Source organism: Sciurus carolinensis, chromosome 2 (assembly GCF_902686445.1).
Source record: "Sciurus carolinensis chromosome 2, mSciCar1.2, whole genome shotgun sequence".
Lineage (NCBI taxonomy): Eukaryota > Metazoa > Chordata > Mammalia > Rodentia > Sciuridae > Sciurus > Sciurus carolinensis.
The window spans coordinates 1,464,261-1,477,423 of NC_062214.1; positions in this window are offsets into that span (position 1 = coordinate 1,464,261).

The following is a 13,163-nucleotide window of genomic DNA, read 5'->3' on the forward strand; positions in this document are numbered from 1 at the left end:
TTTTTTTTTTTTTTTTTTGCGGTGCTGGGGATTGAACCCAGGGCCTTGTGCTTGAGAGGCAAACACTCTACCAACTGGGCTGTATTCCCAGCCCCTGTTTTTATTCTTGAGACAGGGTCTCTCTAAGTTACCTAGGCTGACCTCAGACTTGTAATCCTCCTGTTTCAGCCTCCCAGTGTCTGGGCTCACAGGTGTGTAGTACCACACCCAACCTGGCCTTGGTCATTTTTTGACTAACTTCTTTTTGATATGTTGTTTTTGAAGTATTAGGGATTGAACCTAGTGTGCCGTGCCACTGAGCTATATTCACAGCCCTTTTCTATTGATCAATTTCAATTATTTATTTATTTATTTTGAGACAAGGTCACCCAGGCTGGCCTTGAACTTGTGATCCTCCCGCCTTACACTTCCTTTCAGGGATAACAGGTGTGCCCACCATGCCCAACTTAAACCTCTTTTGTAACATGCTCAACAAATAGCTGAACTCCTTAAAAAAAAAAGAAAAGAAAAGAAGGAACTAGTAGATATGAAGGTCTGCACTGAGAAGCACAGTAGGGCTAGTGGCAAGTCAGAGCTTGAGGAAGAGGTCGGCGCTGGTTCTCAGCAGTGCCCACTGCCTTTCTGCCCGAGTGCAGCCGTGAGTTAAAGAAACATGCCCATGTGTCCTTCTCCCGGACCACTCCCAGACTGGTGAGAGCAGGTGGCTGGTGACGAGGTTGCTGTGCTCCAGGAGACTCAGATCTGTGAAGTCAAGAGGATGGGACGCTTTCCAACTCGTTTTTTTGTTTTGTTTTGTTTTGTTTTTGGTACCAGGGATTGGTAAGAGGGGCTGCACCACTGAGTGACTTTCCCAGCCCTTTTTGTGTTTTATTTTGAGACAGGGTCTCTAAGTTGCTGAGGCTGGGTTTGAACTTGCCTTCCTCCTGTCTCAGGCTCCCAAGTCGCTGGGATTACAGACATGCGCCACAGCGCCAGCTCCAACTCATTCCTTAAGGCCAGCATTATCTCTACATCACACTAGACAAAGATGTCACAAGAAAACCACAGACCTTTATGTGATGGCCTGACAGCTCTGACTCCATGAGAGTGTTATAGGCCAGACTCTGAGGGAAATGACTAAACAGACTCCATTTTGCTCTGAGACTCCATGTCATGTAGGAAATAAGCTTCTCCCATGGGAACACCCCACCTCTCTACCCATCCTCAGTTACTTAGCATGATGTTTAGCAATACAAGATGACAATTCTTACATAATGAAAAATTGCTGTCTTTTGATCTCTATTGTTCTTAACCAATGTACCATATAAACGGTGATTGTGTGGATGTTAGTTTCTTTAGTTTGAACCTAGGTAAGGGTCATTTTGACCCACTTCTCCCTCTGTTGATGATCTCATGATGTTAGTTTGTAATTTGGAATCATAGCAACAGACAGTAATGATTGATGTGATTTTCGGTATAAGAACCCCTACAACCCTGTGGTCGGGGCTGTTCTCCCAATAGCCATTTTCTGGGGCATGTGTGAGACAGTCAGCTGGCCGGCTTAATAAAGACTCTCAAATTGGACTTCTCAGTGATGACCGGTCTGTTCTTAAGTTGTGCCCATCACACTTTAGTCCGTATGTAGGTGGTAAGCATAGATGCAACAAATACTCTAAACAAATTGCATTGGTCAGGTTCTCTAGAGCAACAGGCGCTCATCAGACTGGCTCAGTGATCAAAAGCGGATGGTCCCACAACGGCCCAGATCTGCGGGCTGGAGAGCAGCACCTGTTCCACCCATGAAGCTGGAACCTCAGAACAAGAAGGACCAGTAACGCAGACGCAACCTGAGACTGGAGGCCTGGGACTTCCTGGAGAGTTGCTGTCCAAGGCCACACTGAAAGAGCAAGGGGGCCAGAGCCTGAGGTCACAGGTGACGGAGCAGAGATGACACCCACTCGAGAGGAATCCAGCTTGCATCCGCTGCAGCTTCCTCTCCGGCCTCTTGTTCCATCCGCCACAGCCTATCAGTGCCACCCACGTTCAGGGAGGGTCTCCCCTCAGTTTGCAGCCCACATGCCATCACCTCTGGAAGCACCCTCACACACCCCTGAGTCTCAATCCTAGGAGTTGCCTAGGCATTTCTCAAACTGCCTAAGTTGGTAATCCAGATTAACCATACAAGTCCACCCTGCACCAACTTGACACCCAACTGTGGGGGAGTGGGTACCAGGGATGGAATGCAGGGGCTCCGCCACTGAGCTACATCCCCATTCCTCTTTAAGTTTTCATTTTGAGACAGGGTCTCGCTAAGTTGCTGACTGATCCTGAATTTGTGACTCTCCTGCCTCGGTCTCCCGAGTCACTGGAATGACAGGCATGCCACCCCACTCACCACTGTATTTCTTAAGTAATAATGTTTATTTGCCTGTAACAAGATCATAATTCACCTATCATTCTATTATTTCCTGTGCACAACTGAGAATGCACTTAATTCTGTCCCCCAAGCAGGTGGCAAAGCTTTTGAGTGATGCTTACTCTCTCCTGACATCCGATAAATATTATAATGCAGATTGAGCAACAGCCGGTGCTGACGTTTTCAGTCAATGTCACATCACGGGCACAGCTCCTGCACAGCAGCCTGCACCTGTTAGGGAGCCTTCGTTCCAGGCCCCACTCAAAATAAGAAGGCTTTGGAGTCTTTCAGCAGATGGCCACCACGCCCAATGCAATATTGCTTTTTTTTTTTTTTTTTTTTTTTTTTTTTTCGGTACTGGGGATCGAACTCAGGGCCTTGTGCTTGCAAGGCAAGCACTCTACCAGCTGAGCTATCTCCCCAGCCCGCAATATTGCTTTTTATTCACTCTTTTCCCAGGTATAGGCAACTCTGATGCTTCCATTTGACCTTTCCCACAATAAGAGTGCTCACTCCATAGGTGAGGTAACCGGTGTGAGGCTCTGCCAAGTGCTAAGTGTGTCTATCCTGATTGTGAACCCTGGGACTGGGAATAGCCACAGGATGAGGTTAGTGATCCGCTGGACCCACGGTGAGTCAGACTCTGACCAAATCTCCATTGGTTTCCTGACCTCCATAAGCCCCTACTTTTACTGCAGGGTCACAATGACATTTTGGACCTCTAGAATCAGTGTCAGTACAGGGCCTGTGTTTGGTAGTACCCGAAAATTCTGATCATTATCTTTTCCCCAATGCAAGTTACCCTGGTAAAAGGTCTTAGGTGCCTTTGGGGGAAAATGAGAGAAAGGTTAACGGCAAAGCTTTTTGGTACTGTACCAGGGCCTCTCCTCAAGGGGACCTGGCCTCCCCTTCATTCAAGGGTTTGGGTCTGTAAACTGGTTCAAATCTGGGAACTGGTTGAGGGGCTATGAATCTCTGCTGTTGTGATCTAAGGTAGAATTTTGTGCATTTGCCGTGGAATTTTTCTGCTTATATAAGTTGAGTGAGAATTTGATGGGCTTCCCATCTGTATGGCTTCGAGAGACACTGTGAGTAGCCAACACCAGAGCTCTGTCCACGCGAGTCAGAACATCCTGTTCATTTTTTCTCCTTTCCTGTCCATCATGGTAACTTCGACCACCCTATCTGTGGTGATTGAAAGTTTCCATTTGGCCCCTTCCTCCCTGGATCCGATAATTCCCATGGCATTTAAGTCTCCCACGTGATGGGCAGCAGCTCCTGCAGGAAGGTCTGGCATGCAGAGAAGAGCTGCCCAGGGACGCCGGTGCTCCCCTCAAATCTGGTGGAGGGCAATCAGCTGGACCCTCCCAGGTGGGAAAGAAGGTCATGCGTGACAGATCCACCCCAGCGTCCCGGCCCTGCTGAGCCTCTGCATCCCTTGATGGGCAGCAAGCTAGGGGACAACGGGCATTTTCGGGGCACTGAGCAAGGTGTCTTTGGCCCAGGCTTCCGCCAGCTAGACAAGCAGTGCCTCTTGGGCACGGTGAGTGGCTGTGTCCCTCCGGAGTGTCTGCTTCACGGCTCACACCCGTGAACTCGGCGGTCCTCAGTGCATGCTCCCCCCGCCTCATCCCACACCTTTGGAACCCACTCCCACATATGTTCCCCAGACCGCTGCTTGTAAGAATCAGAAAACTCGAGAGCTGCCGGGTGCCGTGGGTGGGTTTGTAATCCCACAAACTTGGAGGATTGCAAGTTCAAGGCCAACTTCAGCAACTTAACAAGGCCTTAGGCAACTTAGCAAGACCCTGTCTCAAAGTTTTCATTTTTTAAGAAGGGCTGGAGATGGAGCTCAGTGGTAACCTTGGGATCAATCTCCAGTACCAAAAAAGAAAAAAGAAAACTCAGGAAGTTGCCCTCACGTGTGGTCACAGGGCACACCTCACCTCTAGGGGCCTGCTGAAATCTGCATGTGGCCACAGGCCTAGCGGCAGAAGCAGGTGACCAGGCAGGGCCCGAGGGGCAGCTGCCATGGAAGGTCATTCCTGCTTCCACAGGCAAAGCAGGAATAGGTCCCTCAGGGGAAGTGGGAGGCCAGTCCACAGAGAGTGGGGAGCACCTCTGGGGGCCTGCGGCACGCCCGATGCAGGGGAGCAGTGCCTTCATTAGACTGCAGACACCCCCCAGGCTGGGCTGCGCCAGCCACAGGAGGAGGGCTTGTGCTTGGTTTCCAGCAACCTCAGCCAGTGACCGCGAGTCGCCCTCCAGGGAACACAGAGGAGCCCTTGGCCTGGCGGTGCGCGTCTGGACGCTGAGCTCACCCTCCCTCTGCTCCCGGGCAGTGCAGCAGCAGCAACCAGCCACATGGTCACATCCTGCCTTTTCCAGAAACGCTCATCTGCATCAGGCCTGCGCGGCGCTTGCCCCTCGCCTCTCGCAAGTAGCAAACCACAGCACCCAGTGCATTCGCTGGCACGCCCTCGGCCAGCTCCCGCATGGACTAACAGTGTCCCCACTTAGAGAACCAACCCAGAGACCACATCCTCATGACTCTGCTTCCCCGGGACCATTCGCCAAACCAAAGTCCGTGCGAGGCAGGGCTGCCCGAGGAACAGAGCCAGCAGGGCATGCAGGTGTGTGATCCCCAAAGGAGCGCTACCAGCTGGGCGGCCCCCGGCTGGGAGCCGGAGGGGCAGGAGCCGTTCAGGACCAGATGCTGGAGCCTCAGAACAAGAGGGACCCAGGTCACAGACCCAGTCCAGGACCGAAGGCCTAGGAACACCCCGGGGACCGTCAGTCAGAGTCCACGTCTGAAGAGTGAACCAGCAGGAGTCTGCTGTCCCAGGTGGCCGGCAGTGGTCACACCATGCAGACTCCAGCTCCACCCGCCTCGCTTCTTCCTGCAGCCTCTGGATGACTTCCACCCACGCTGGATGCCACCCACCCCTCCGTGTGCAGCCCCATGTGCCCATCGTCTCTGGAAACACCCTCATGCACATCCCAGTCTCTTAATCCTAGGTGTCTTTCAATCTGATCAAGCTGACAATCCAGATTAACCATCACACAGATTATAGAAAATCGAATCAAGAACATAAAAAAGAATGGCATATCATGACTGAGTGTAACCCCAGAATGCAACATTGACTTACCATTAAAAAATCAACCAAGCCGGGCAAGCCCAGCAGTTTGGGAGGCTGAGGCAGGAGGATGGCAAGTTTGAGGCCAGCCTCAGTAACTTAGTGAGGCCCTGAGCAATTTAGTGAGACCCTGTCTCAAAATAAAAAACAAAAAGGACTGGGGATGTGGCTCAGTGGTAGAGCACCCCTAGGTTCAATCCCAGGTACCAAAACAAAAACAAAGAAAAGAAAAAGAAAGAAAAGATGTTCTGCGTGCAGGCCTTGGGCTTGCCCTGCCTGGCTGCCCAGGCTCCCTCGAGCACCCGAGCCAGGCTGCCCCTCTGCTGCTGTCACCTGGAAACCGTACCTTTTTATCTAGGATCGCCACGTTTACATTTCGCTTTGGGCCAGGCTATGGTTTGCTGCCAGCGAGAGGGTAAAGGGTTCAGCCACTTTGGAAAACAGTCAGGCAGTGCAAGGTGTGGATCCCGAGTGTCCCCGAAGCCTCCGTGCCCAGAGGCGGGACCTCGGGAGGTGGCCGGGTCACCAGGCATGACAGACGGATCCTTGATAACGACAGGCCCCTGGGAGCGGGACCTAGCTGGAGGACGTGGGCCGCTGGGTGTTGGGCAGCTTTTCCACTGCTGTGACCAAAAGACCTGACGAGAATGATTTTAGAGGAGGAAAAGTTTATTGGGGTCTCGTGGTTTCAGGAGTCTCAGTCCATAGACAGCCAACTCCATTGCTTTGGGGGACACCTGATATCTAAGCCATGGCTCTGGGGCTTGGGGGACACCTTGTGTCTGAGCCATGGCTCTGGGGTGCCTGGAAAGGCTTGTCTTCCCCTCTCCCTGCTTCCCTGTGCCACAAGGTTCCTGCCTTGACGCCAGCCGACATGGCCCGAATCCTCGGAAACTGTGAACCAAAAGAAAACGTTCCTCCTCTCCATTGTTCTTGTCAGGTATTTTGGTCACAGTGACAAAAAGCCACTAACATACAAGTTTCTTAAAGGGCTGGACACACTCCTACATGTGACACAGCCCCTCCACTCAGGTACGTGTACCCAAGAGCAGAGGAGACACGTCCACACAGACTGGCCCTGAGGTGTTTGAGAAGCTTTATTTCTAATGACCTCAAATGGAAACAATGCAAATGTCCACTGATAGGCAGGCAGGTGGACAAAGCAGGGCAACCTGTGGTGAGGTGGTAAAAGGAGCCACAGATCCACCCAGGACACGGAGGAATCTCAAGGTGACCGTGTGGGAAGACACGGGGCGCCATCCCTCCCAGCCTTCACTCATCAGACGAGGACCTGCAGGCTCCTGGGCGTGGAGTGAGGTGCTGCGGGTGGTCGGGGGCGAGGGAGTGATCCACACCTCGCTGGTGGTCTCGGCTGCACACGTATGTCAAGACTTACAAGTGAGTGCTTTAAATATTTTGGGTTTATCGTGTGTCGATTTCGCCTCCATATTTGTAAAGAACGCTGGTGTTGCCTGTCAGGGTGCAGGACTCGCTCCCCATACACACCGCAAGGTCAGGCTCTTTAAAGGATGGCAGCGCTCAACTCTGGAGCCCATGAAATCCAAATAATCCCGTTCCTGAAACAGAGGGGTCAGTGTCCTGCCAAAGTCAGGAGCCACCATGCGTCTCCATCAGCCCAGCTTCAGGGACCCTCAGCTGCGGGAGCATCACAGCCAGGGACTCAGGTGTCCACACTGCCCTGCACTGCCCCCAGTGACCACGTGGCGGCACCCAAGAGCCAGTGCTGCAAGGGCGAGCGTGGCCTCTCTGCTCCCAGCCCTCGTACCTGCCAGTGAAGGGAGCTGGGCCCTTTCACTCCCTTGTGCAGCAAGCTGTTGACAGCTTCCTGTGAAGCCTCTGGGGTGGGACAGGGCCAGAGACCAAGTGGGAAGGAGGGAGTTGGAAACAAGAAGACCCAGTATTTGAAAACACTCTCTGGCTGAGTCCTTTTTACAGAATACCAGAGCGGCCTCTAGGGGCTAAGGGCAGGACCCGCCTTTGCAGGGCAACCTCAGACAGGGTCCCCAAGTGTCCCCATGGTCACACAGAACATGCTCACACCTGCTCCTGCCCCTAATGTACCCCAAGCACCCTATATAACCTTGGCTGCCAATGTCACTTTGGCATCATGAGCTGGCTTGTTACCCTCCTCTGACTCTTTAGTTATGTGACCAAATGATTTAGCTGCCTCTTCCTCCCAGGTGTAAAGTGGGTGGCTGTATTGCAGCCAGGCTGGGGATGCCTGCATTCAACCAGGCTGACAAGTTTCCAATGCTCTAAACAGGTGAAGTATGCAGAAGGTACTCGGTGTACCACCACCACCATCACCACCACCACCACCATCACCACCACCATCACCACCACCATCAATCATCACCATCACCACCACCACCACCATCACCACCACCATCACCATCACCATCAATCATCACCATCACCATCAATCATCACCATCACCATCACCACCACCACCACCACCATCACCATCACCACTACCATCACCATCATCATCAATCATCACCACCACCATCACCACCACCACCATGACCACCACCACCACCATCATCATCAATCATCACCACCACCATCACCACCATCACCACCACCACCACCATCACCACCACCATCACCACCACCATCAATCATCACCATCACCACCACCACCACCATCACCACCACCATCACCATCACCATCAATCATCACCATCACCATCAATCATCACCATCACCATCACCACCACCACCACCACCATCACCATCACCACTACCATCACCATCATCATCAATCATCACCACCACCATCACCACCACCACCATGACCACCACCACCACCATCATCATCAATCATCACCACCACCATCACCACCATCACCACCACCACCACCACCACCACCACCATCACCACCACCATCACCATCACCATCAATCATCACCATCACCATCAATCATCACCATCACCATCACCACCACCACCACCACCATCACCATCACCACTACCATCACCATCATCATCAATCATCACCACCACCATCACCACCACCACCATGACCACCACCACCACCATCATCATCAATCATCACCACCACCATCACCACCATCACCATCACCACCACCACCACCATCATCATCAATCATCACCACCACCATCACCACCATCACCATCACCACCACCACCACCATCATCATCAATCATCACCACCACCATGACCACCACCACCATGACCACCACCACCACCATGACCACCACCACCACCATCACCACCACCATCACCACCACCATCAATCATCACCATCACCACCACCACCACCATCACCACCACCATCACCATCACCATCAATCATCACCATCACCATCAATCATCACCATCACCATCACCACCACCACCACCACCATCACCATCACCACTACCATCACCATCATCATCAATCATCACCACCACCATCACCACCACCACCATGACCACCACCACCACCATCATCATCAATCATCACCACCACCATCACCACCATCACCACCACCACCACCACCACCACCACCATCACCACCACCATCACCATCACCATCAATCATCACCATCACCATCAATCATCACCATCACCATCACCACCACCACCACCACCATCACCATCACCACTACCATCACCATCATCATCAATCATCACCACCACCATCACCACCACCACCATGACCACCACCACCACCATCATCATCAATCATCACCACCACCATCACCACCATCACCATCACCACCACCACCACCATCATCATCAATCATCACCACCACCATCACCACCATCACCATCACCACCACCATCACCATCATCATCAATCATCACCACCACCATCACCACCACCACCATGACCACCACCACCACCATCATCATCAATCATCACCACCACCATCACCACCATCACCACCACCACCACCACCATCACCACCACCATCACCATCACCATCAATCATCACCATCACCATCAATCATCACCATCACCATCACCACCACCACCACCACCATCACCATCACCACTACCATCACCATCATCATCAATCATCACCACCACCATCACCACCACCACCATGACCACCACCACCACCATCATCATCAATCATCACCACCACCATCACCACCATCACCATCACCACCACCACCACCATCATCATCAATCATCACCACCACCATCACCACCATCACCATCACCACCACCACCACCATCATCATCAATCATCACCACCACCATGACCACCACCACCATGACCACCACCACCACCATGACCACCACCACCACCATCACCACCACCACCACCATCACCACCACCACCACCACCATCACCATCACCACTACCATCACCAACATGATCACCATCAATCATCAACATCACCACCACCACCACCATCACCATCAATCATCACCACCATCACCACCACCACCACCACCACCATCACCACCACCATCACCACCACCATCACCATCACCACTACCATCACCATCACCATCACCATCAATCATCACCACCACCACCACCACCACCATCACCACCACCACCACCATCACCACCACCACCACCACCATCACCATCACCACTACCATCACCAACATGATCACCATCAATCATCACCATCACCACCACCACCACCATCACCATCAATCATCACCACCATCACCACCACCATCACCACCACCACCACCATCACCACCACCATCACCATCACCACTACCATCACCAACATGATCACCATCAATCATCACCATCACCACCACCACCATCACCATCAATCATCACCATCACCACCACCATCACCACCACCACCACCACCATCACCATCACCACCACCACCATCACCACCACCCCCACCACCACCACCACCATCACCATCACCACTACCATCACCATCACCATCACCATCAATCATCACCACCACCACCACCACCACCATCACCACCACCACCACCATCACCACCACCACCACCACCATCACCATCACCACTACCATCACCAACATGATCACCATCAATCATCACCATCACCACCACCACCACCATCACCATCAATCATCACCACCATCACCACCACCATCACCACCACCACCACCATCACCACCACCATCACCATCACCACTACCATCACCAACATGATCACCATCAATCATCACCATCACCACCACCACCACCATCACCATCAATCATCACCATCACCACCACCATCACCACCACCACCACCACCATCACCATCACCACCACCACCATCACCACCACCACCACCACCATCACCACCACCACCATCACCACCACCATCACCACCACCACCACCATCACCATCACCACCACCATCACCATCACAATCACCATCAATCATCACCACCACCATCACCACCACCACCACCATCACCACCACCATCACCACCACCACCACCACCACCACCACCATCACCATCACCACCACCATCACTATCACAATCACCATCACCATCAATCATCACCACCACCATCACCACCACCACCACCACCATCACCACCACCATCACCATCACCACCACCATCACCATCACCATCACCATCACCATCAATCATCACCACCACCATCACCATCACGATCACCACCACCATCACCATCACCATCAATCACCATCACCACCACCATCACCACCACCATCACCATCACCACCACCATCACCATCACCATCGCCATCAATCATCACCACCACCATCACCATCACGATCACCACCACCACCACCATCACCATCACCACCACCATCGCCATCACCACCACCATCACCATCACCATTACCATCACCATCGCCATCAATCATCACCACCACCATCACCATCACGATCACCACCACCATCACAATCACCATCACCACCACCATCACCATCACCACCACCATCACCATCACCATTACCATCACCATCAATCATCACCATCACCACCATTTTCATCCTCCTCCTCATCATCATGTTCGAGGTCACATGGCTAGATCTGAATCCCGGGTTGGTGACTCTGGATGCCATACTGTCACTGCCCCAACCTCACACAGGTCCCCATCCGGACTGCCTGAATGTCTGTGTGCAGCAGCCCCCGCCCATCCTGCAGGCCCATCTCACAAAGATAAACCCAGGCAGTCTTTGGAGGAACCTCTTTCGTCCTCTGCAGAGCAGCTGTGTCTGGGCCAAGGGGGACCATGCCACCCCAAAATGTATTGTGTGCAGAAGGGAGCCACCCAAGACAAGGAAATCTTCTTTCCAGGCCTGTGGGGGTGGTCAAGGTGAGTGGCAGGTCGGGATCAGGAGGCAGCCTTGTCCCTGAGTGGGTCTGACTAGAAACTGCAGCTGCCACCCCACCCCAGCAAGCCTGCCCCTGGGTGAAGGCCCAAGAAGTCCCCCCTTGGAGCCGGACCCAGGGGTGAGGAGCAACTGTCAGCGACCACTGGGCAGAGCCTGGGGTCCCCAGTCCTGGCCTGCAGGGCAGGTCTGTGGCCTCTGACTGGCAGGCAGCTCCACACCTCCCCAGGCTGGAAGAGCTCGAGCGAGGCCCACCAGGAAGTACCTGTGGAAGGCCAGGCCCCACTGGCCAGGGCTCAGGATGGGCAGCAGCCTTAGCCACGGCTGTGGGAGGTGGAGGGCTGGCCTCCATTGCCTTCCATTCAACTTTACTCTATTTTGCTATCTTGTCCTTTATTGGATTCTCCTCCCGGCTTACAGGGGAAGAGGAAGGAGGGAGCCGGGCGCTGTGCTGGGCGCTTCAGGGCTGCCCCGGGGTGCGGGACAGGTCCTGTCGCACATCCACCCGGAGCACTGCCGGCCCAGCACAGATGCCACGCGGCCAAAAACACCCACCATGTCCTGTCCCCACCCCTTCCCTGGGGGCTGGCCACAGGCTCTGGGCCAGCAACAGGAAAGGAAGGAGGCCTTCCTCCCAGCACACCCGAGGGCTCCCACACTGACCAGGCACCAGATGTTCCCTCCAGCCCCACCAATGGGTCAGGTCCCGGGGAGAAAGTGGCAGGGCCCACACCCCGGCCAGGCCTGACCTCCAACCCATTCCCGGCTGACCTCAGCACCCGAGAAGAGGGGGCAGGACAGGCCTGCGTGCAGCAGTCTCCCCGTCCCAAGTCCCCAGACCCCCTCCCCCAGAGCCCAGTCTCCCCATCAGGAGGTGGCCACTCCGTGGCCCTAAGGGCAGAAGCAAGGGTTCACCAGGAAGGGCCGGCGGGCTTTCTCAGGAGCAGCCAGCTGTGCAAAGACCTCTTGGTACCCCCACTGGGAGCAGGCAGACCGGGAAAGACCACTCGCGTCCACGCCTTTGCTGCTGCTCCCAGGTCTGACTGTCCATTGGTCTGCCTGTGTCCAGGACGAGGCTTCAGACTGGTGTTCATGTTAACAGGGCCCAGCGCAGAGCCCGCGCCTGGGGTCCCAACTCACTGGATTCAGTCGCCTGCCCCGTGAGGAACAAGAGAAAAAGGATTAAAAAAAAGGTTAAAATGAATCTCCTTGCAGTTTGGCAAAACCGTGAGGAAGCTCCCCTCCCGCCCCCAGGAGCGTCTTCACTGACAGGAGGGCACCGGCCAGCAGGAAGCCCGCTGTCCTGCGTGGACCCCAGCAGGCTCTGCAGCGGGAGGGTCCCCCCTG